The sequence below is a fragment of the Dendrobates tinctorius genome, unplaced genomic scaffold (genome assembly GCF_039654945.1).
Source record: "Dendrobates tinctorius isolate UK_male_01 unplaced genomic scaffold, ASM3965494v1 ptg000192l, whole genome shotgun sequence".
NCBI classification, from domain to species: Eukaryota; Metazoa; Chordata; class Amphibia; order Anura; family Dendrobatidae; genus Dendrobates; species Dendrobates tinctorius.
This window is the reverse complement of record NW_027361859.1, coordinates 2,484,296-2,500,616: the sequence shown is the minus strand read 5'-3', so window position 1 is coordinate 2,500,616 and position 16,321 is coordinate 2,484,296. Positions and strand designations below refer to the sequence as shown.

General features: G+C 46.0%; 1 long non-coding RNA gene across 1 annotated transcript; it reads right to left on the bottom strand.

Annotated features, from left to right (window-relative positions):
- Window positions 1-12,256: 12,256 nt before the first annotated feature.
- Window positions 12,257-16,321, bottom strand: LOC141055836 (uncharacterized). Its single transcript, XR_012221544.1, has 2 exons — window positions 16,252-16,321; window positions 12,257-14,158 (listed from the first exon to the last, which is right to left on the bottom strand). It is a non-coding gene; the product is annotated as an uncharacterized lncRNA (long non-coding RNA).

Below are 16,321 nucleotides of genomic sequence, written 5' to 3'. Positions count from 1 at the left end.
GGCCTTTGTAACGCCCCTGCAACGTTTCAACACCTTGCTAACGACATTTTCAGAGATTTGTTGGACCAGTTTGTGGTGATCTATTTGGACGATATACTAATCTTTTCTGACTCTCTACAGGAACATGAAATACATGTCAAGACTGTTTTAAGACGTCTGAAAGACAACCATCTGTATATTAAGCCGGAGAAACGCGAGTTCCATCGTTCTGAGATACAGTTCTTAGGGTATATCATCTCTCCCCAGGGGCTGAACATGGAATCCGGTAAGATTCAGGCTATCCTTGACTGGCCGGTACCCAAGAACGTTAAGGAGGTCCAACGTTTTATTGGTTTTGCAAATTTCTACAGACGCTTTATTCGAAATTTTTCTGATATTGTCCGTCCCATTACTTCCTTGACAAAGAAGGAAAAGCCCTTTAAGTGGTCATCACAGGCTCAAGAAGCTTTCGATCGGCTTAAGATCTGTTTCACCTCAGCACCACTGTTGATACACCCAGATCCAACACTTTCTTTCATTGTGGAGGTGGACGCTTCCGATAATGCTTTGGGGGCGATTCTCTCCCAAAGGACTGGAGAGAAGGGTCTGCTACATCCTTGTGCTTTCTTTTCCCGTAGACTAACCTCAGCAGAGAAGAATTACGACGTGGGAGACAAGGAATTGCTGGCCATTATTGCAGCTTTCAAAGAATGGAGACATCATCTGCAAGGAGCTGCACAACAAATCATAGTGCTAACTGACCATCGCAATTTAGAGTTCCTTAGATCCGCTAGATGTCTTTCTCCTCGTCAGGCTCATTGGAACTTATTTTTAAACCAATTTAACTTTGTTATCTCGTACCGTCCAGGTTCTCGTAATGGGAAGACTGATGCTTTATCCCGAATCCATGCTGCGGATTCCGTACCTGGATCCCCGCCCAAGACCATTCTATCGGATGCCAATTTCATCGGAGTTATCCACGACCAGCACTTGTGGAAGGAGTGCAGGGAGGCTTATGACGGTGATGTATTTCTGGCCAACCCACCAGTGGATATTAATCTTGTCTTTAAGGGTGGCATGTGGTTCAGAGATCGACGTATCTACGTCCCTGAGGTCGTCCGTCTGCAGATCCTCAAGTTGGTACATGACTCCAAGTTGGCTGGTCACAGGGGGGTACAGAAGACACAAGAGTTCCTGAGCCGATTCTTCAGGTGGCCAACGTGCCTGAAGGATACCAAGGACTATGTGCTCTCTTGCGAGGTATGTGCTCGTTACAAGACTCCTCATGTGGCACCTACGGGTCTTCTACAACCATTACCTGTTCCATCTCGCCCTTGGGGGTCTATATCAATGGACTTTATCGTGGAGCTGCCCACATTGGGGGGCATGAATACAATCATGGTGGTAGTTGATCGACTGACCAAAGCTGCCCATTTTGTTCCGTGCACCGGCCTACCCTCAGCTAAAGATACAGTGAACTTGGTTATACAGAATGTCTTTCGGTTACATGGGGTCCCAGATGAGATCATCTCTGACCGGGGAGTACAGTTCACTTCAAGATTCTGGAAGGGGTTTTGCTCTGCACTCAATATTAAAGTCTGTCTCTCTTCCGCTTACCATCCCCAGACTAATGGTCAGACTGAACGGACCAACCAGACGCTGGAACAGTATCTAAGATGCTATGTCAGCCATCTCCAGGATGACTGGTTGGAGTTGCTGCCATTAGCCGAATTTTCATATAACAATTCTCAGAGCGCCTCCACTAAATTTACACCTTTCTTTGCCAATCTGGGTTATCATCCGTGTATCTTACCTAGGTCGCCAATTAATTCTCCGGTTCCGGCAGTGGAGGAAAGACTGACTGCGTTGAGGCAAAATCTGGAAGTTCTGAAGGAATCCCTGACCACAGCTCAAGAACGTTATAAGAAATCGGCTGATAGATTCCGTAAACCTGCACCCATGTTCAAGGTAGGAGATTCCGTGTGGTTAGCAACTAAGAATCTGAAGTTAAACGTTCCTTCACAGAAACTTGGACAGAAATTCATTGGCCCTTTCAAGATCAATGGTATTGTGAGCTCTGTGGCCTGCCGGCTGAAGCTGCCTAGGACTATGAAGGTACACCCAGTTTTTCATGTATCTTTACTAAAGCCTGTATCTCCTAATACCTTCCAGGGACGTGTTGTGCCACCTCCGCAGCCTGTGGTGATTGATGACCAAGAACAATTTGTGGTGGAGGAAATTATTGATTCCAGGATTCGCAGGAATCGGCTCCAATATCTGATAAGATGGCAGGGATATTCCCCTGAGGAAGACTCTTGGGAACCTGTGGAAAACATCAATGCCCAACAGAAGATTTCTCGTTTTCATCGGAGATTCCCTGAGAAACCAGGTCCAGGATCGTCCTGAGGCCGCTTCTAAGGAGGGAGTAATGTCAGGACTCTGAACATTTTTACCTTTTTGCATTACTGCCCTTTTCCAAGATGGTGTCCTTGGTCTCATGTGCATTGTGTCCTCCTGCTATAAAACTCCACCCCAGCCTTCAGTCTGTGCTTGAGTATTCTGCCTTGCATCCAGCTCCTGACCTCTGATTGCTCCCTGGCTATATACCGTCTCCTGTGAACCTGTGTGGTGATCCTGCTGCTCTGCTCTGAGTTCCTGCTGCATACTCCAGTTTCCAGAACTCTTCTTCCTCTGCTGCTCGTGTTTCACTTCCATCTGCATTTGCTGGACATGTAAGCTGTTCCTGCTCTGCAAGAGCCTGAGACTATTTTCCTGGTCAAGCTAAGATAAGATTTGAACTGCCTTTTAAGCTTACCTATCTGTGTCTGGACTAAGACAAGGGTTTATTCATGCCAAGTATCCTCAAGAAATAACTGTGCTTCATAGACTTTTTGCTTGATTGCATCTTCCTCTAAAGTTCCTATAGACTGCAAAGCTGCTTCTTATATTTTCTCCAAGTGTTATGGACTTGAGTTTCTTTCTGCATCTGTTGTATCACTGTGTGTTAATATAGACTTTATCACTTATAAAGCTGTGTCCTGTAGTCATCTTGTTCCATGCACAGAGACTCCTGAGTTATCCCCTATAATTATTACACAGCTCTCCAAGGTGTGATCACTCCTTTTTAGATGCAGACTAACGAGCAGATTAATTTGATGCAGGTGTTAGTTTTGGGAATGAAAATTTACTGGGCGATTCCATAATTTTTTCCTCAGAATTGAGTGATTCCATAAATTTTCCCTTATGCTTGGTTTAAAGCGAACCTGTCACCCCCCAGGAGTCCCTTCCACCGCAGAAATAAGCGTTTTTAAAATTTGTCAGGCATACCAGAAGTTTGCCCGGGGGGGCAGGTCTTTCCCCCTTGGACACCGACGCCTTGCATCCATCATTCATTTCCTCCTTCAGTCTTTGCTCCGCCTCCTGAGGCGCGGTAGGAAGGACATCATGTGATGTCAGAGAAGGGCAGCGCTAACTGCGCATGCCCAAGAAAATATATTACAGCGCAGGCGCCAGCATTTGAAATTAACGCTGAGGAGGCAGAGCAAAGACTGAAGGAGGAAATGAATGATGGATGCGAGGAGTCGGTGTCCGAGTGGGAAAGACCTGCCTCCCGGACAAACTTCTGGTGTGCCTGACAAATTTTAATAACGCTTATTTCTGCTGTGGAAGGGACGCTAAATAAAAGAGCCAACTTGACAGAATGCATCATTAGTGCTGCACAAGGTGGCTTTTTTACTTAAAAACGCCAGGGGGGGGGGGGGGTGGTTTGACAGGTTCCCTTTGAAAAAGTAACCATTACTGACTACCATATATTTTGTTCTTGATTTCTTTTAGTGTTTCTTAAAGCCAGAAAGTTGCCATTTGAATTGACTTTATTTTTGTGCCATGTCTGTGATCTGCTTTTTTTTATGCAAAATTAAACAACTGAATGAACATCCTCCAAGGCCGGTGATTCCATAATTTTTGCCAGGGGTTGTATTGTAAGGTGATATTAAGCCCGGCTCAATAAGACACCTATCCATTAGTAATCCTAAAGTTCTACAAGGGTTAAATAAACACACACACGGGTCATTACGTTACATTCACAAGCCAAACACTGAGTTAATATTGGCTACAGACTGTTCTTTGAAGGCAGGCACAAAAATGAGTGAATGTATATTGTACGTTAAACTATTCTCAACAGATTTCAACACAGTTTGATTTTTCAAGAATACAAATTAAATACAAAATACAATGTTATTACTTGGTAACTTACGTTACAACACAATGTAGTAACTTAAATTACAAAGATAATGGTAACTTAAGTTACAATACCATTACTTCATATGAGAAGTAAACTTATTGTAACGTAAGTTACTAACTGTTGTAAAGTAAGTTACCATGGAATGACCCACAATAAGAACAAAGTACACTGCTCAAAAAAATAAATGGAACACTAAGATACCACATCGTAGATATTACTGAATGAAATATTGCAGCTGCAAATCTTTATTCATTACATAGTGGCATGCGTTGAGAACAAGAAAACATATAAATATATCAATATAAATTAAAATTAATATCCCATGGAGGTCTGGATTTGGAAGGATACTCAAAATCAAAGTGGAAAATCAAATTATAGGCTGATCCAACTTCAGTGCAAATGCCTCAAGACAAAGAAATGAGGCTCAGTAGTGTGTGTGGCCTCTATGTGCCTGTTTGACCTCCCTACGACACCTGGGCATGTTACGGACTCTACAACCCACACAAGTGGCTCAGGTAGTGCAGCTCATCCAGGATGGCACATCAATGTGAGTTGTGGCAATAAGGTTTGCTATGTCTGTCAGCGTAGTGTCCAGAGGCTGGAGGTACTACCAGGAGACAGGCCAGTACCCCAGGAGACATGGAAAGGCGGTAGGAGGGCAACAACCCAGCAGCAGGCCCGCTACCTCAGCCTTTGTGCAAGAAGGAACAGGAGGAGCACTGCCAGAGCCCTGCAAAATGACCTCCAGCAGGCAACAAATGTGCATGTGTCTGCACAAACTGTTAGAAAACAGACACCATGAGGATGGTCTGAGTGCCCATTGTCCACTAATGGGGGTTGTGCTCGCAGCCCAACACCGTGCAGGATGCTTGGCATTTACCAGAGAAGACCAGGATTGGCAAATTCGCCACTGGCGCCCTGTGCTCTTCACAGATTAAAGCAGGTTCACACTGAGCACATGTGACAGACGTGACAGAGTCTGGAGACGCTGTGGAGAGTGATCTGCTGCCTGCAACATGCTTCAGCATGACCGGTTTGGCAGTGGGTCAGTAATGGTGTGGGATGGCATTTCTTTGGAGGGTCGCACAGCCCTCCATGTGCTTGCCAGAGGTAGCCTGACTGCCATTAGGTACCAAGATGAGATCCTCAGTCCCCTTGTGAGACCATATGCTGGTGTGGTTGGCCCTGGGTTCCTCATAATGCAGGACAATGCCAGACCTCATGTGGGTGGAGTGTGTCAGCAGTTCTTGCAAGATGAAGGCATTGAAGCTATGGACTGGCCCGCCCGTTCCCCAGACCTGAGTCCGATTGAACACATCTGGGACATCATGTCTCGATCCATCCACCAACGTCACGTTGCACCACAGTCTGTCCAGGAGTTGGCAGATGATTTAGTCCAGGTCTGGGAGGAGATCCCTCAGGAGACCATCCGCTGCCTCATCAGGAGCATGCCTAGGCGATGTACAATAGGGAGGTCGTACAGTCACATGGAGGCCACACACATTACTGAACATCTTTTCCTTGTCATGAGGCATTTCCACTGAAGTTGGATCAGCCTGTAATTTGACTTTTCCACTTTGATTTTGACTATCATTCCACATCCAAACCTCCATGGGATATTAATTTTGATTTACATTGATAATTGTTATGTTTTATTGTTCTGAACACATTCCACTATGCAATGAATAAAAATGTGAAACTGGAATATTTCATTCAGAGATATATAGGATGTGGTATTTTAGTGTTCCCTTTATTTTTTTGAGCAGTGTAGTTTCTTCCCAAAAGGCCATGGTAATATTGGCAAGTGAGGGTGAGAACTCACCCCCCATGCTTACACCTTGTTTCTGGATATAAAAGCTGTTACTAAATGTAAAATAATTTCTATTGAGAAGAAATTTAACAGATTCAATAATAACTTATACCATATGCAACTCATAGGAGATCATGTCATTAAACATAAGCATAAAAAAGTAATATTCATGTGGGTACGGGTTATATTAATTTCCCTACCCAATACAATGCTAACTATGGGCAAATAGTGAAAATAATCAGAAAACACATACTCATGTTACATCAGGATCCACAGCTTAAACAAATTCTAGCAGATAATACTGTCCGGTTTTCTGCCAGAAAAGATCCCACATTGGGCACAATGATTATGCCTAGTCTTTTTGTGAGAGATAATACAAAAAAAACAATAACTGGTTAAGTCTGACAGGATTCTTTAAATATGGCCAGAAAATATGTGTCAGCTGCACACATGCTATGAAATGTAAGGTGTCAGGAGCCCCACACTGCACTTGCTCACTGAGCCAGTGCGGGTGTCCTGAGTACAAAGACAGTGCTCAAAGATACCTGTGGAGCAGGGCAGCAGCAGTGACGATGCGTGCTTCAGAGTATCAGGACCTGAAGCACATGACTGCTGGGGGCGTGGCCTAAGCTCCACAGATCTAGGAGCTGCAGGGAAACTCCTAGAAAGGTAACTACAGGACAATGTTACCAAGGGGCATAGACACAGACAGAAACCAGATGAAGCCAGTTTCAAAGCACAAGATAGCAATACAGTACCAAAGGGTTAGACAGAATGGATAGTCAGGACGTAGCAATAGATCAGAAAACCAAAACGGACAGGACAATGGACGGTACAATAGGGACAAACTGTAACGGAGTAAAGATAGCCAAGCCAGGAGGTCAGAACTGGAGAAGACAGTAGTACCAAAGCGAGAGACGGAGTACAGAGTGAGGGAACAGGCCGGGTCATACACGGGAAGCAAACAAGCAACGCAGAATACACGCACACCAGGGGTCAGACACACCAGAACAACAGTATAGCTGACAGAGAACCCTGGTAAAGAGTGAGTATAAATACCCCTCCCAGATCCAGAAAGAGGCCACGAACACTTAACCCTGTGAGTGCAGGGCAAGAACCCTGTTCAAACCATGACATAAGGATTTTACCTCATATCACATGGGTCTGACATAACCAATTAATGATTTCATGACCTGTAATACCAGTGGAGTGATATATTTAAACGGAATCTGTCACCTATTTTTTCGCATATAAGCTGCCGGCACCGCCATCAGGGGCTTATCTACAGCATTCTATAACGCTGTAGATAAGCCCCCAATGTAACCTGAAAGAAAAACAAGTTAGATTATACTCACCCGGGGGTCCGGTACGGCGCCTCCCATCTTCATACGATGACATCCTCCTTCTTACTTCTGCCGCGGTTCCTGCGCACACGTACTTTATCTGCCCTGTTGAGGGCAGAGCAGAGTACTGCAGTGCGCAGGCGCCGGACCTCTCTGACCTTTCCCGGCGTCTGCACACTGCAGTATTCTGCTCTGCCCTCAATAGGGCAGAAAAAGTATGCCTGTACCGGAGCTGTGACAGAAGGAAGAAGGAGGACGTCATCTCTAAAAGATGGGAGGCGCCGGACTGGACCGTGACACCCACCGGACCGCCCCTGGGTGAGTATAATCTAACTCTTTTTTCTTATCTTTCAGGTTACATCGGGGGATTATCTAAAGCATTACAGAATGCTGTAGATAAGCCCCTGATGGCTGTGCCGGCAGCTGATAGGGTGAAAATAGGTGACAGATTCCCTTTAATAGAATGTGCGGAATGCAAGGTTCAATATATCGGTTGCACGATCGGTCCTTTGAAACGTGGAATCAGGAGACATCTCTTCCACGGGTGAATTGAAAACAAATGTTTCAGCCATTTCAAGACACTTTGCGTAACGCACGGTGGGAATACTGCCGCATTACGATTCTGCAATATAGAGAAGGATAAACGCCCGATTCAAGGTGGTGATTATAGAAGAAAGGTTCTGAATCATGAAACATTCTGGATATTTAAGTTGGCTGCTATACACCCAGATGGTCCGATTATCAGGAGGGATTTAATCCTACAATACAAGTAATGTCGTAAAAAATAACATCGAATCCTAAGAACCTGATATCTCACCATAAAAAATTCCAAGCTGAGCATTCCTAGAAACCACTCTTTTTGAAATTACATCCCACATGCCCGCAAAGTGTGTACGCACTAACTTTATTTAAAATAAAACAATGTAGATATACCGTTTGGATCTTGAAACTAATATAAAACTCAGGCCCCATACACTACTTGGAATAATAGATAATTGTGATATATAGGGATCACAGTGTAAATAGGTATTAGCAAAGATAAGTGGAATATCATTTTGTTTGCATCCATTAGTAGATAACATGCGTTGCACAGGTATATTTATGTTTTGACATTTTATTTAATTTCAAAAATAAAAAATAAAGTATACTGTGCACATATAATACCATTATATTCCACGAAAGTCTGATTTGCATATGACACCGGCACTAATGTTCCATAATTTATTAGATATATTGAATTAATTTGTATTGTGTATGGGAATATCCTGATACATGAAATGATATACTCTTCGTAACGTTATTTATATAACATAATATCATCCCTTGCTATTATATTCATATGTATATGTTCACATGGACCCTTTTTTTCTAGCTGCATTTTTCTGATTACAAAAAATTAAATTAAACAGCCATGTTGAAACCACCTGCGTGTGTGCTGGTCATGAAAGTGTTACTCACACAGCTGAAATCCCTGCTCTGAACCAAGCCTCTGTATGGACTTGCTCTTTGTAGCTACAATGCCTTGTGAAAGTATTCGGCCCCCTGGAACTTTTCAACCTTTTCCCACATATCATGCTTCAAACATAAAGATTCCAAATGTAAATTTTTGGTGAAGAATCAACAACAAGTGGGACACAATTGTGAAGTTGAACGAAATTTATTGGTTATTTTAAATTTTGGTGGAAATTCAAAAACTGAAAAGTGGGGCGCTCAATATTATTCAGCCCCATTAACTTAATACTTTGTTGCGCCACCTTTTGCTGCGATTACAGCTGCAGTCACTTGGGGTATGCCTCCATCAGTTTTGTACATCGAGAGACTGAAATTCTTGCCCATTCTTCCTTGGCAAACAGCTCGAGCTCAGTGAGGTTTGATGGAGATCGTTTGTAAACAGCAGTTTTCTGCTCTTTCCACAGATTCTCGATTGGATTCAGGTCTGGACTTTGACTTGGCCATTCTAACACCTGGATATGTTTATTTGTGAACCATTCCATTGTAGATTTTGCTTTATGTTTGGGATCATTGTCTTGTTGGAAGGCAAATCTCCATCCCAGTCTCAGGTCTTTTGCAGACTCCAACAGGTTTTCTTCAAGAATGGTCCTGTATTTGGCTGCATCCATCTTCCCATCAATTTTAACCAACCTCCCTGTCCCTGCTGAAGAAAAGCAGGCCCAAACCATGATGCTGCCACCACCATGTTTGACAGTGGGGATGGTGTGTTCAGGGTGATGAACCGTGTTGCCTTTACGCCAAACATATCATTTGGCATTGTTGCTAAAAAGTTAGATTTTGGTTTCATCTGACCCTTTTTCCACATGTTTGGTGTGTCTCCCAGGTGGCTTGTTGCAAACTTTAAACAACACCTTTTTATGGATATCTTTGAGAAATGGCTTTCTTCTTGCCACTCTTCCATAATGGCCAGATTTGTGCAGTGAACGACTGATTGTTGTCCTTGGACAGACTGTCCCACCTCAGCTGTAGAACTCTGCAGTTCATCCAGAGTGATCATGGGCCTCATGGCTTGTTTGAGATGAAATTTTAGAGGGACGGCCGGGTCTTGGTAGATTTGCAGTTCTATGATACTCCTTCCATTTCAATATGATCGCTTGCACAGTGCTCCTTGGGATGTTTAAAGTTTTGGAAATCATTTTGTATCCAAATCCTACTTTAAACTTCTCTACAACAGTATCACGGACCTGCCTGTTGTGTTCCTTGGTTTTCATGATGCTCTCTGTGCATCAGACAGAATCCTGAGACTATCACAGAGCAGGTGCATTTATACAGAGACTTGATTACACACAGGTGGATTATATTTATCATCATTAGTCGTTTAGGACAACATTGGATCATTCAGAGATCCACAATGAACTTCTGGAGTGAGTTTGCTGCACTGAAAGTAAAGGGGCCGAATAATATTGCATGCCCCAGTTTTCAGTTTTTGACTTTCCACAAAAATTTAAAATAACCAATACATTTCGTTCAACTTCACAATTGTGTCCCACCTGTTGTTGGTTCTTCAACAAAAATTTACATTTAGTATCTTTATGTTTGAAGGATGATATATGGGAAAAGGTTGAAACGTTCCAGGGGGCCGAATACTTTTGCAAGGCACTGTATTTAATGTCTATTTGTGTCTGTTCAGTGAGACCATGATTAAGGCCTTTGTCACAGGCCGAAACATGTTGGTTTCTAGATGTCCACTGGTTGATCTGACTGCATATAACTGTGCTCTTTTATATCTTTTAGATATTTCCAATAAAACTGAAGTTTTATATACAAGACCTCTGAAGGTGCAGCGGATTCTTCATCGCCGGGTCATATACATTTTCTTGGAGAGTTTCCAATACCACCGTAAAACACTCGTCTGATTCATCTTAGTAGTTTCCTCCACTATCCCTCCAGTTTAGGACATGACCACATCATATGAAGTAGAGTAGCCGACTCCACCCCACACCTAAGACAGCATGCGTCTGCTCTGGCCCCAATCTTACACATAAACTCCGGTGTTCTATACACCTTAAGTATTAAATAAAGTTGAGAAAGTCTATGCGCTTCACTGAGAGAGTTGAGGTACCCTTTCCAATATCTCTATCCATTGACCTTCTATTGGGCTGATCTCTGCCTCCCATCTCTCTTTACTATGAATTGGGTGTTTGCTTAGCACTAAAGTTAATAAAGATCTATATGGCTGCGATATTATCTCAGATGAACTCTTTGATCTACTAATTATCTGTATAACAGTATTTGGTACATAGACTTTCAAGCCACTCTCCGTAAAATCCGCATTGAACGCATGACGTAGCTGGAGGTATTTATAAAAGTCCTTTGGACTGAGATCAAACGCCTCCTGTAATTGTGCATAAGATATGAGTACATTATCTAATAGCAGCTGGGATACCCGGCCCACCCCACTCTCCCTCCACTTCCCAAAACCCACCAAACTTCTCACATTAACTAACCATGAGGAGTCCCATATTGATGTAAATTGTGAGCAGCTCTCTATTTGTTGCAGATTTCTTATTTTCCACTATATTTTATATATTAACGATAATGTGGGAAGTTTGTTTGGAGAAGATTTGAATTTGTTACCCTCTGTTGCTTCATATAAAGAATGGCTGGGCTGCCATCGCAGCACCTCAGATATAGCTAGTCAGGCAGCGCTGGACCAATTCAACACATGGCTGTCACGAAGTGACTGGCCCTGTGTGACACGACCCAACAATCGGTCTGTCACTAAATGGAAAAACAAACAAGGGAATACCGGGGACACAATTACAACAGTGGACCCTGCGATAGGGAACGGGGAAATGGACACCTCCTGCACTCTCCTGAGGATGTGCCCTGCTTTTACTAGCATCCCTATACAGGTTCTTTCAACCTGTCTCCGAGCAGGATACCTTAGCCCTCACTTGCCCTGCACCTATCCCCAAGTAGGGAATTGGCAAGTGCGGACACTGGTCCCATCGCTGCACTAATACAACACAAGGTAAGGATAGACAGCAAAATGAACAGGGTAACAAAAACAACACTTAGCTTTCTCTGCTGCAATGCACCACAGAGCAGAGTAAGGCACCAGATAACAGCATTCAGCTGAAGCACCACTGCGCCAGCAACCTCCTGTCTTCAGCACGGTTGGTATCTGTGACGGACTCAGCTTCTGCTGAGCCCATTTTCCTTTTTAGAGTGGACCCTCTGGGCCTTGGCACCCACCCACCTAGGGTGAGCTGACCTAGTGAGAACCCACCCCCTGTACAGGGAGTGTCAGGGGCAAGACCAAGGGGATGAGCCACCACGACTGCTGGGACCAGACGGCCGGCTCAGGGGGACACTACGGGAGTGTCTGACAACCAGGGACAGGCAGGAAACCAAGACAAGAGGTAAGTGCAAGGTATCTTCATTAAGATCTTCAGGATCACATTCAGTGCAAACATGAAAACAAGCAAAACGTGCAAGGTGCGCGCGTGGGCACGCCAAGGTCCATAGCATGGTACGTGCCAGGTGGCACGCCTAGGTACAGGTAAAGGCACAATGGCATCGGACTCCGGACCACTGGCAACGATCGACATGATCAAGGCATCAGGCTGCGGACATCAGCTCCGGACATCAGGCCGCAGTCATCCAGCTTACGATCTCTGGCAGCGATCGTCAGGTTCCGGGCATCCGGCAGGCAAACCAGAGTTCAGGCAAGGAGGCACGTCAGATATCCAGGCATGGTGCATGCTAGGGAACACGCCAAGGTCCAAGGCTAGGTGCGTGTGTAGGGGACACGCCAGGGTTCAAGGCTAGGTGCAAGGCAAGGTGTGCGTGTGAAGGGGACACGCCAGGGTTCACAAAACGAGATGGTGCATGTGTAGAGACACGCCAAAGCACAATGTAAGACAGAATGCGTGTGTAGAGACACGCCAAGGCACAAGGTACTAGACAGAGTCCTGCGCATGCAAAGGGGCACGCCAGGGTCAGGCGAGGCAGAGTCCTGCGCGTGCAGAGAGGCACGCCAGGGTCAGGCGAGGCAGAGTCCTGCTCGTGCAGAGAGGCACGCCAGGGTCAGGGTTCCAGGACAGGGTTAGGGCCTATGCGTGCAAGAGGGGACGACAGGGGACATGGCAAAGCCTGCACGGACTTTTAAAGAAGCACGGGGAGGTATGTCATGGGCAGGCGAGGCCTGCGCGTGCTATAGAGCGCACGTAGAGCACAGTGCAGAAACAGCGTGAGGTGCAAGGGAGCACAGAGGGCACGGCTGGGACACTGGCTAGCTGATCGGGCTGCGGCACTGACAGACGGGCAAGACTCCAGCGAACCCGACTGAGGCATGGCAGGCGACACAGCTTACACTGACCGACGAGCACGGCTGAGGCACAAGCAGGCGGGCACGGCTAGGGCGGGCACGGCTGAGGCACAAACAGGAGGCTAGGAAGGCCAGGCGCATGCAAAGGGCACACGAAGAAACAGAGCAAGGGAAGACAAGACGAGAAACAAGGCAGGGCTTAAGCAGAATACAGAACCAGGAACGGAAGCATAGGCAGAAACACGTAACAAGAACAGAGCTAGCAGCGGAGCGTAGGCCGAAGCCCAGAGCCGGGCCAAGGCAGAGCCTTGGGACTAGACATGGAAAAGAGCACAAAAGGAAAAAAGGAGGGATGGTGCGTGTGCCAAGGAGCACTACAGAGCACCATAGGAGAGAGCGAGGCAGAGCAAGCAAAGACTGAGACCATAGGGAGGAACAAGGCAGAGTATAGCGAAGGCAAGACATGGCAAAAACAGGCAAGGCAGAGAATAACAGAAGGACTACAAGTCCAAGCAGGACAAAGACGAACATGGCACAACGGACAAACATAAGACAAGGTACGGGACAAGAGATGGAGTACGAGCACGGCGCGTGTGTAGAGACGCACGACAGAGCAGAGTGCAAGAGCACAGAATAGAGGGAGCAACCCCACAGACCAAACAGCCATGCAGAGAAGCAACACAATACCCAGGCCCTGAGCATAGGAAGGGGCAGACTAATATAGGGCATAGCACCTCCTCTTCTGGGTCAGGACCAGGGGAGAACTTCCTAGTTCAGATGCTCCAGGATCACAGAGCGCAGTCACATGATCAGAGTTTCAGACATGCCGAGATGATCACAGAACCAGACAGTGCAGGATCCTAGGAAGGACACATGACCAGGGATTCTAGACATGATGAGATGATTGCAGAACCAGACAGTGCAGGATCTTAGGAAACGTCACATGATCAAGGTTTCAGACATGACGAGATGATTGCAGAACCAGACAGTGCAGGATCCTAGGAAAGGTCACATGATTAGAGTTTGAGACATGACGAGTTGATTGCAGAAGGCAAAGCAGAAACGCAGGCATCTTGCAGCTCAGCAGACATGAGGTGAGTGTGCACACTGCTCTAGGGAACAAGCAGGATAGCAAACATGTGATGCGCGTGCACACCGCTCCAGGGTCATGAGGCAAAACAGACATGGCGAGCATGACAGTATCCAAAAGGACCTGTATAACCAACTGTCAGCTGATGCTTCAGATGACCTTTTAAAGGATGGTGGGAGTGGTCACCACCTGCACCAGCAAACTAAACAGCCATGTAATTATCCCAGCGGCCACCGGGGGGGGACTGATTAACCCCCTATGGCCTAAAAGGAAAAAAAGATTATATGTGAGAAAGCAGATCTGCCACAGATCCAAGGATGGATCGTGAGAATGGTTTACTATAAACAAGAGGGCGCTCTTACACCAGGAGCACATACAGAGCAACAATCCCAGCCAGGAACCCCTACAGCCAGTCCAGCCAAAGTCAGCAACATATCCTGACAAAAGCCCAAATAAAGGGAACTTTAGAGAGCTGCAAGAAGCGAAACATAAAGGGATGGAAAAATGAATTTGAGAAGGCCCAGAAATTCACTATCTATTGGTCAGTATGGAGGGACCACTCTTTGGCTCCATATCTGGAGAGGTTACGCCACCACAAAGGTAGACTGAGTCTGTTCCCAGCAAAGAGCAAACAGATGAACAGCAAGCTAGGGCACACAAATCACCACATTAACAGACGGAGCTATTTATCTAAAGTATTGCGGTATATATTACAGTCAATAAACGGAGGTGCTTGCATGAAAAAACATGAATATTTCAATGTGAAGTGAAAAAAGACCCGTAGAAGCGAGTAATCGCGAAACGGCCGTTGTCCGGCACCTCCCTCCCCTAGCATTCCTCTAACGTCCTGCATGTCCACACATCCATTGATGGAATTCATGTGAAATAAAGGCGCACAGTTTTTCAGCTATATTGGTGAGTTCTGCATATTTCTTCTTTTTTCATTTCAGACTCTGAGTCTGTACAGACTGAATGCCTACTGTTGGAAACAGGGCGGCACCAACAGACATACAAGCCGCAGAAGACGGACTGTGCCAGCAGTGGGCCCTGTGGGACGAGGCACACTTCCTGCTGCACTGCAACAAATACTAAGCAGTGATGGCCTCCCACTTCCAGAGACTGTCCACTCACAGGGGAGAAAACGCCGCATCCTACTGAGGGAAGAGGAATCAACAGTGGAGATCGCCACCCAATCTGTCACCACACGTCATAAGTGGAGAGGAACGTATTGCTGACTTTGGCGGCACAGCTTGCTGGGGTTCCTGGCTTGCTCTGGGCTCTATGATGGTAGGAGCTTGGGTTGCTGCTCTGTATACCTGGTGTGATAGCGCCCTCTTGTGTACAGTGACCCATGTGGGGAAATCAGCCCAGCTCTGACTGACAGGCTCTATTAGAGGTGCTGCGATGGACCTGGAGGAGAAATTTGCAGAACTCCATGTGGAAAACTTCAGCTGAGATCCCACTTTGGTATGGGCAGGCCGCTGGGTCCCATAACTTGCTGCCGTCCAGCAGTATAGGGGTGATGATGTCAAATATCATAAGTCAGACTCTCCCAGCTGGATTAAGGTGTAACAGGTGTCTTCTGATGGCGTAGAAGGTTCTGAACGCTTTTCTTTTCAGGGCCGCAGAGGCACACTGAGGTATGCCAAGAGAGAGACAGGGCCGCCTCCATTCTGTGCTGCACGCTGACCTTTCTGATCCCTCACCTGTCCGATTACTGGCCGGTGTCAGACCGTTTCCTCCACAATTATTCCTACAGCTGGAGTTACCAGTCCGCACAGTGTGAATGGGACGTTGTGTGTGAGGAAATGTTCCCGGCCTCCGGTATCAGGTACTGAGCCCTGCACTTGTTCTCTCTGTACAGCAGGGGGCGCAGTAACAACCAATCCCTGTGCTCCACTATAATCACCCTGGTAACAGTCAGTCTAACACCACCCGTATACACACTGCTGAAGGGGTTAATGTCACTGCACCCAATAATGAGGAATCTCCAGCACCTACCTCCACCTGCAGAGCCGCACTCCACATATATGGCTGCTCTGTGTGCACAGGACCTGGGATGAGGTCACAG